Source organism: Spinacia oleracea, chromosome 1, assembly GCF_020520425.1.
Source record: "Spinacia oleracea cultivar Varoflay chromosome 1, BTI_SOV_V1, whole genome shotgun sequence".
Lineage (NCBI taxonomy): Eukaryota > Viridiplantae > Streptophyta > Magnoliopsida > Caryophyllales > Amaranthaceae > Spinacia > Spinacia oleracea.
Window position 1 is genome coordinate 41473473 of NC_079487.1, and position 8223 is coordinate 41481695.

Here is an 8223-nt window from a genome sequence, read left to right on the forward strand (position 1 = left end):
ATTTACATAAAGGATAAGCGAGGCAATCAAGTCCAATCCAAAAAATTTCATCATTGCCCCATTACCCAAGGCAGATAAACCCATTATCCCATCATATACATTTTCTATCCCCATAACCCTCTCATTCTGGTTGAAACGAGGAGTTAAAAAATGGTTTATCTAGGTTATATCGGATTCAAGTTCAAATCGGGTCGGGCAATCAACTACCAATAAACATTAGTGGTCATTTAGTCCAAGCGCTATTGGAGCCGAAATATTTCTTTTTTTTGATAAACTAGTGGAAAGAAGTCCGTGTATTACGCTGAAAGTGGGCCTATACATTTGAAGGGGGCACATTTGATGACTCTACAAATGCTCCGTTTATGAAGTAAATTATCACAATAGCTATTCTTGAAACTTATTATGTTGCTCATGGGCAGTCATTCCATCCATTCATCAGTCGAACCTGTATCAAGCTGCTGCAGTAGCTTTCCCTCCCTCTCTAGAATCCAGCCTGCCATATCAGGAACATCATGAGAGGTCGGTAAGCTTCAGTGTATTAACATATGTCATATGACCTAATAACCAAATTTTAACTACTGAGAACTTGCAAACAGCACCAAACTATTCAACTAGGAAAGAAAATGGAAATCAAGTTATTCCACTAGTGGAAACGCGTTCCTTCATCTTATAACAAATTTATTAAGTAAAGATTATTACACTTAATGTTAACTACTTAACTGTGTTTGTTTTCTACCCATGGGAAAACCAAAGGTATTATAACCACTAGCATAAAGAAGCTTTAAATTATTGGATTCCACATAATACAAGCAGTTGAAAACTAAAGGAATACACAGCTACAAGTATTATTATTTTTTTGCAAACAAGTCACAAGACACACTGACATCTGAAAAACAAGATGAGATATCGATAACCAGAAAGTACAGCAACATGGCAAGATTTCTTGGACTGGGAATTGAAATTCATCAAAGACTTACAACTTTACCACCTCATCTTATTAATTACTTGATAACCCCAACATTTTCCACTATACAAGCAACTGCAAATCTTCAGAAGAGCAACTCAAGGTAGCTTTGAACAGTGTCCTAAAGTCAGATAAGGTCATGTAGGATGCATCTCAGTAACAAGTTGAATTCGATTTCCAACTAGTGGCGTAACAAGTTGTCAGATAACCACAACATTTATTTAAATCCATTGAATATGCTAACTAACATTAGGTCCCTCTTACAAGACTTTGCAGAGAAGAGAGCAAAATTAAGTCCGCTGCACAATTACCTCTATATCATTGACCCAAACACTGTGAGCTTCCAGCAGATTACTTAGAAGGAAGTCTATTTTCTCCAAATATGTCACTGTTCCATGATCAACTTTTCTGGTTTCCCAAATGAGCAAAATATCTAGTTTCCCATGAAGAACTGTTCTCATTAAACAGAGGAATCCTTAATCCTCTCTGTTTATTTTGTACAGCATGTCGACTGTTATCACCCATATATCTGTTTCGTGTAAAACTGAACATGATTCTGCGGTTCTGTTGCCATCAAAGGTTGCTGCCTCTTTAATTACCTAAAGGCAAAAGTTTCAACTCTGGGTATGTGAACTGCAAAAGGCATGGTGACTTCTCGCACCAAATCGAATCTTTACTGCCGTTAAAATGAGAATCTGTTTGCACAAAGAACTTAAACTTATCAACCAACACAGTAAAGCTATTAATAAATACAATAAATTATGAAGTATTTGCTAAACCCCATTAATGAGCCGTACTGCTTTAGTATAGAGTACTGGAAGCACAAGACCCGCAAGAACTTGAGCATGAGACACTACTTTTAAAGTAAAAGAGTTGTGATATAGAATATGACATATTGGTAAGCACGTACCTCCAAGAACTTGATGATGCAGGGATATGCGTTGTCGCGTTGATGCGTATCACTTGATCTGCACTACAAAGATTCAGCAGTCATATCAATAACAACTTGTGTTCCGATATTTAGTCTCTCCTTATCTACTCTGTTATGACATCCAACCACGCATCTTTGTCCACTATTAGCTCTTATTATACCCGGCACAGATAAACACAACCCACCTATGGAGAAAAACAATGATTAGGTCTTTTTTAGTTATTAGGTGATCAAATAAAAAGAGACGTGACAAAACAAGTGTACAACACTTGGTTATATCAGCCAAAAATAAGCAAGAGTAGGTCAATTCAGCAAGGAACAACCAATCAACCAATCAACCAAGCAAGGGCAGGTCAAGTCGTCACTGTTAATCTTCGATTTCTCCAAGCAGAGCAAAGGGAACTCCATCACCAGAAACGTCATGTAGCCCAATTATTCTGAAACCTAAGACCTTACCCTAAATCAACTTGTAATGCAAACCGGGATATGGTTCAGGTCCTACTGGTCAAATTATGCTATTTTATGAAAAAAAATATCCTATGATTGGGTCACTATCCGTGTCCATATCCATGGGTGATCTGACAGGGGCATGTTGAGTGAAATTTAGAGTCTGGCTTAGCTAGATAGTGTATGTAGTCTGCTAACTGAGTTTGACTTCAGTGAGAAACAAACCTGACCCTTGGTACCTGTTAAACAGCGTGACATCTGGTACTCCGGCAAAAACATCAAAAAAGAAGTTTAATCTTGCTGCCCTCTTGCAAATCACAAGTTGAACATGTGTTGTTTAGTTATTATACCATTTATTTTTCCTAAAAGTGGCCAACTTGAAGAATATCTCATTTGACCTAGCTGCTAGCCTATGTTACTCGGACTCGGGTACGGGTGTCGGACACGGGTATGGATCCGAGTGTCGGACCCGGTAAAGTTAAAATTTCAAGACACGGGGACCCTGCCCTAATTTTAGACATGGGTACGGGGACATGGAAAAAAATTACTAGAAAAATAAATAAATTAAAGAAAAAGAAAATAACAATTAAATTTCTTTTGAAAAAAAGAATTGAAAAAGTTTTCTTAAAGTAGCCCCATGCTTTAAACAAAAAACAAAGTGAATTTTATTCCTAATTAACACATCTAGGGTTAATTAAAACTAGATTGGATATTTTCTTAAAGCAGGGGCTGACAAGCCATGTCTGACTGACCGACCAAGGATCCGGTACGGATTCCATACCCGGATCAGTGTCGTGTCGGGTCGACACGGGTATGAGCCCAAAAGAGGAGTGTCGAAGTAACACAGCTGCTAGCAATATGGAATGAGTTATGTGACAAATGATGCAAAGTATATACTTCATATTAGGCTGTTTCATATCAATACATGCTGAAGTTTTGATTTAATTTCTGATATCTCCATTTACTGTTGCAACAACTTACTAGTGCAAGTGCACAAGCTCATACAACCCGAAGTTTGGTTTAAGTTTCATATCCATGCACACTGAATTTTTGGTTTAGTTTCTGATATCTCCATTTATTAGGCCAACTTACTTATATCTTAACTTAAATAGGAAACTGAAACTAAATAACAATAATCATGTACTAGTAATATATACCCTCACACCTGATGTTATCTATTCGCTTTTATGCTAGTGTAAGTGCACAAGCTCATACAAGCCATACCCTCAGAAGCTGTTTTTTACAAGCCTGCAACAATATTTGGGATGCCGTGTTCTAGGCCAAACTTAATAATTCACAGGCTTGTAATCTAACAGGCTTGTAAATAGTTATGACAGAAAGAAACTTTCTTGCAATCATATTCAATCAGAAATAATTTGAAAGTATTACGAGCTAGCTAGTAGCAAATACTAATTTTCAAACATGTGATAAGCAGAAATGCAACATGATATAAAGTCCGACTAATCAATTAAACAGTAAATTCTTACTTTTTTCTGATCTGCATCTAGGTTGTGAAGCATAGACACATAGTGTGCAACCAGCCAACCAAGCATAGAACATGAATATAAGCACCAGAATGCAAATTATATAAACAGTTACAACCACAATACACCCGAAATTCATATCTAAATAAAGCTATGTATAATTCAAATGATGAAAACAGGTTCCACACAATTCACAAAGAATATTTAATCATCAGAGGTACGCTCCTGGAATTTATGGTCAATGGAAGAATATTTAATCGAGAAATTTCCGCTGGAAAAAAAGATACAATTGCGTGAAATTCTAAAATTGATGAACAAAGGGTTGAATTTCAAATCAATGCTTTTCTAAGGTTCCCAAAGTTTCCCTCAGTAGTAGCACTTCAATTATAGTTTTATATTCGAAAAATGGAATAATGAAATTAATTCAATCTCCCTCAATCAATAAATCGTTAAATCAATTGATTAATATCAACAACAATTCACAAAGAATTTGATCATTTATAAATCAAATTTTACAAAAATTGATAACCACATTGAAGAGAATAAATTGCAGAAATCGGCAATCAATTTTTTTATCAGAATTCGACTACATTGAGAGAAGAAAATTAATGAGAGAGGGAGGGAGAGTGCAATACCTGATTTTTACTTCTAAATGGACTCCGGCCATGGCCTCCCGCTGAACATTGATTTGCGAGGGTTTTGGGTACTGGTATTAGTTTCGCCCAAGAGTAGGGCTGAGCACGGATCGGATATCCGATCCGAAATCACATTACGGATCGGATATCCGTATCTGAAAAACCTAAAATATGATATCCGTATCTGATCCGAAATTTTCGGATATTTGATATCCGATATCCGAAAATTTTCGGATCAGATATTGACGGATATCCGATATCCAACAAAGCTGTTGAGAAATGCTTTACTAGTTTTCTTCCTTTTCAAAGAGTACCAATTCAACATTAAAATTCTGATGATTAATTCAAAATTTACAATCGATGCTTGAGAAAATGTGCAAGTAATACAACTAAAACCCTTAACAAATGAAACCCACAAAAAATCGATTCATTTACAACAAGATGTCAGCAACAACAAATAACAAAAAAAACGTAGATCTATATATGTTGTTGCTACTCTGCTAGTGCTTGGAATCTTAATTTCATTTTTTTTCCCAAAATGTGATCTTATCTTGATCAATCTTTAGATCGCCAATCATTAATTATGAGAAGGGAAAGTAAGAAAATAAAACTTAAAAGATAGTAACCTGTTAATGCTGGAAATTGATACTTTGTGAATAACTGTTGAATATGAAGGAGAAAGGTGGTTAGCAGGTTAGGTTTTGGGTAGGGTGGAGTGAAGTTGGGCGGCTGAGGTCTAGGGAGGTGAGGAAAATAGTAGATGGGCAGTGGATATTAGAACAATGGGCTTTGAGAATATTTATTCGCCCAAAACATCTTATTTCGGATAATTTTTCGGATATCGGATATCCGAAAATTCTAATTTTGATATCTGAATTACTATCCGATATCCGCTTTTTCGGATCGGATATCTGATCCGAAAGTTAATTTCGAATCAGATATCCAAAAAATCGGATCAAATACGGATCGGATTTTCGGATAATCGGATTTTCAGATAATTTTGCTCAGCCCTACCCAAGAGTAAGCAATTACGGGTTCCGTGTTATCATTGCAAAATATCGCCCGGGCCTAAAATTTAGTTTTCGGAATTAAACAAAGTAAATAATTTTGCAATTTTTAGAAAATATTTTCGTAATATTAGAAAACTGTCCAAGTAAGAAAATAATTCAAGCTATTACACACATGGAATTATTTGTGGTCAGTAAAACACTGGGCCCTCAATTTTGGTGATCAGTATAATTATGACCACTGAAAAAGGATCATTTGTTTGTTGGACCAGTTATACTAAAATATAATTTACTCAATTTCTGGGCATTTTTAGCAAAAATGCTATTTCACAAAAGTTGTTCGGATTCAAAATTTTTAGAGGATAGGCTCAAGAAATACACCATTTGGGTTATATATGAAGAAGGTATGTCTGAAAAACTTTTTTGTTAATACATTTTAACTTTGTTTCCCAAAACAAACTTTTAAAAATTGATTATTAATTAAACTATTGATTCCAAGATTTGAAAATGAAATCAACCAGGTTTTTATTTTATTTTCTTAGACAAAATAAAAATAATTGACATAGAATTTCAAAATAAATTATTATTTGTCTACTCTTGACTTCTTAACTGTAGGGATACCAAGGAGGATGGTTTAGTTTTCTTTTACTTGTATTTCCTAATCTATTTTGATATAAGGAACTATTTACATATGTATATTTGCCTGATATTACAATGGGTTAACCAAAAAAAAAATTTATTCCTTAAGTGAGTGCAAGTTCTTTTCATGTACTATAATTAAATTGGTTTCCCTCTTAAATAGTATGGTACCTTAAGTATGTTTACATTGTCGAATTTCCTCCAAGATATATTTTGAATAATATGTGAGCTACATCCAAGGAAAGTTAGTTCATGAATACGATGGGATATTTTGATTACATAACTATTTTTGGGGAAAAGTAGCTATGTATGTGTTGCGTGGTACATTAGTGACTAACAACATTTGTATCGAGCATGGTGTTCAGGGCGTGGTGCTCATATATATCAGGACATGGTGCCCTTAGGACGCGTCCTAAAAGTCTTGCAAGCATATGGTAAATAGGAGGGTGACGACCCCCACCATTTAGAGACAATTGGTTGTGGTGACCCTTCTCTAATTGTGTTCACTTTCCCCAAATAAAACTAAATAAAAGTGTTTATGTTTTCTTCTCAAAGTTAATGTCATAAGATATAAATTTCAAAACTTGTGTTCAATCACCTATTATTATTTTTATTAAAACCTTGTGTACTCAACGTATGTTGATTTGTGTTATTTCTTTTTCTTTTTTTGAACATGTCCCTGTGGGGCAGATGGTTGTGGCTATGCAGGTGAATACTGATGTCTTAAATATAGATGAATGATGAGTGAATTTGTAGCTATATTTGGTAACTAATGGTGTAATATGACTTATATGTGTGGAAATAACTATTTTCGGTTTGTTAGTATTTTGGAAGATCTTATGACTTGCTTTTGGACTTATTTGTAAAACGTCAACTTATATCTGTAAAGTTGTAATCTAATTTTTAATAACACTTCATTGTATTTTCTCCACCCCCGAGCCTGGGCCTAGGGGACGATTCTAAGTAATTGCTCGTGCGGTCCTTTCGGGCTTCCGCATAAGTCTATTATTCTAGTTTTAAGCAGGTATTTTGAGCGGGCTATTACACTAATACTCCTTGAAACCAACCCTATTCAGCATAGGAGAAGGAGAACGTATAAAGTGGATAGATGGTGCTTAGATCTTAAGAGATCAAAAGAGATTACAAAAGAAGAATGGTGCAAGGTGTTAGGTTATGATACATATGAATAAACATAAATCATGCGGAAAAACCATAAAGCCAAGAAACATATTATTAACACATAATCATTTAGCATAATTCAGATGCATACACTTTGTAGCGTGCCCTCCCTAGCTGCGCCCGAACCGAACAAGAACAAGTCTTTAGGACTCCAAGTGTCGTCCCTCCGTAGATAGTCCACAGCACGTCCGGATCCGCCTTAAGCTTGACCAACTAGAATCGCCCTTAAGGTTCCTTAGATTTTCGGCTATTTGGGTGCAAGTGTTTGGCTGATTTTTGCTTAAAAATCTTACCTTGAATACTTCAAATAATCGTCTGTTAAATATGTGACCCTATGCCTATATTTATAGAGTTTATGGAAAGGAATTATAATCCTACTAGGACATGGATTTATTAATTAGAATCTTATTTGAACTCTAATTAATAAATTTAATCTATTAGGATTAGGATTTAATCATTGCACGAATTCCGATAGGATTAGGATTCGTTACGAACACGAGTGTCGCATGATCACGAGGGACGCACGCACCCGCGCATGCCTTGCGGCCCATACGAGTGGGCGCTGCCTCGCAGCCCACGAGCACACGCTCCAGCGCGCGCGCCTACGGCCTTGCTGGGCCTGGCCTTGCGCTGGGCCTGGCGAGGCTGTGACCTTCGTGTTGGGCGCTTGGCTTGCTGGGCGCGGGTCTGGCTTCGTGCTGGGCCTTCGTCTGGCAAGCCTCGTCCGATGCTAATTCGTACGATGCGCTTCCGATTAAATTCCCGGTTCCGGAATTCATTTCCGATACGACCAATATTTAATATTTCCGATTCCGAAATTAATTTCCGTTTCGAACAAATATTTAATATTTCCGTTTCCGGAATTATTTTCCGATTCCGATAATATTTCCGATTCTGACAATATTTCCGTTTCCGGCAATATTTCCGATTCCGGCAA

The 8223-nt window shown here is 36.2% G+C and overlaps 1 long non-coding RNA gene across 1 annotated transcript; it reads right to left on the reverse strand.

Moving 5' to 3' along the window:
• Positions 1-242: 242 nt before the first annotated feature.
• LOC110790405 (uncharacterized) lies at positions 243-5137 on the reverse strand. Its single transcript, XR_002533788.2, has 4 exons — positions 4462-5137; positions 1875-2080; positions 1276-1659; positions 243-493 (listed from the first exon to the last, which is right to left on the reverse strand). It is a non-coding gene; the product is annotated as an uncharacterized lncRNA (long non-coding RNA).
• Positions 5138-8223: the final 3086 nt, after the last annotated feature.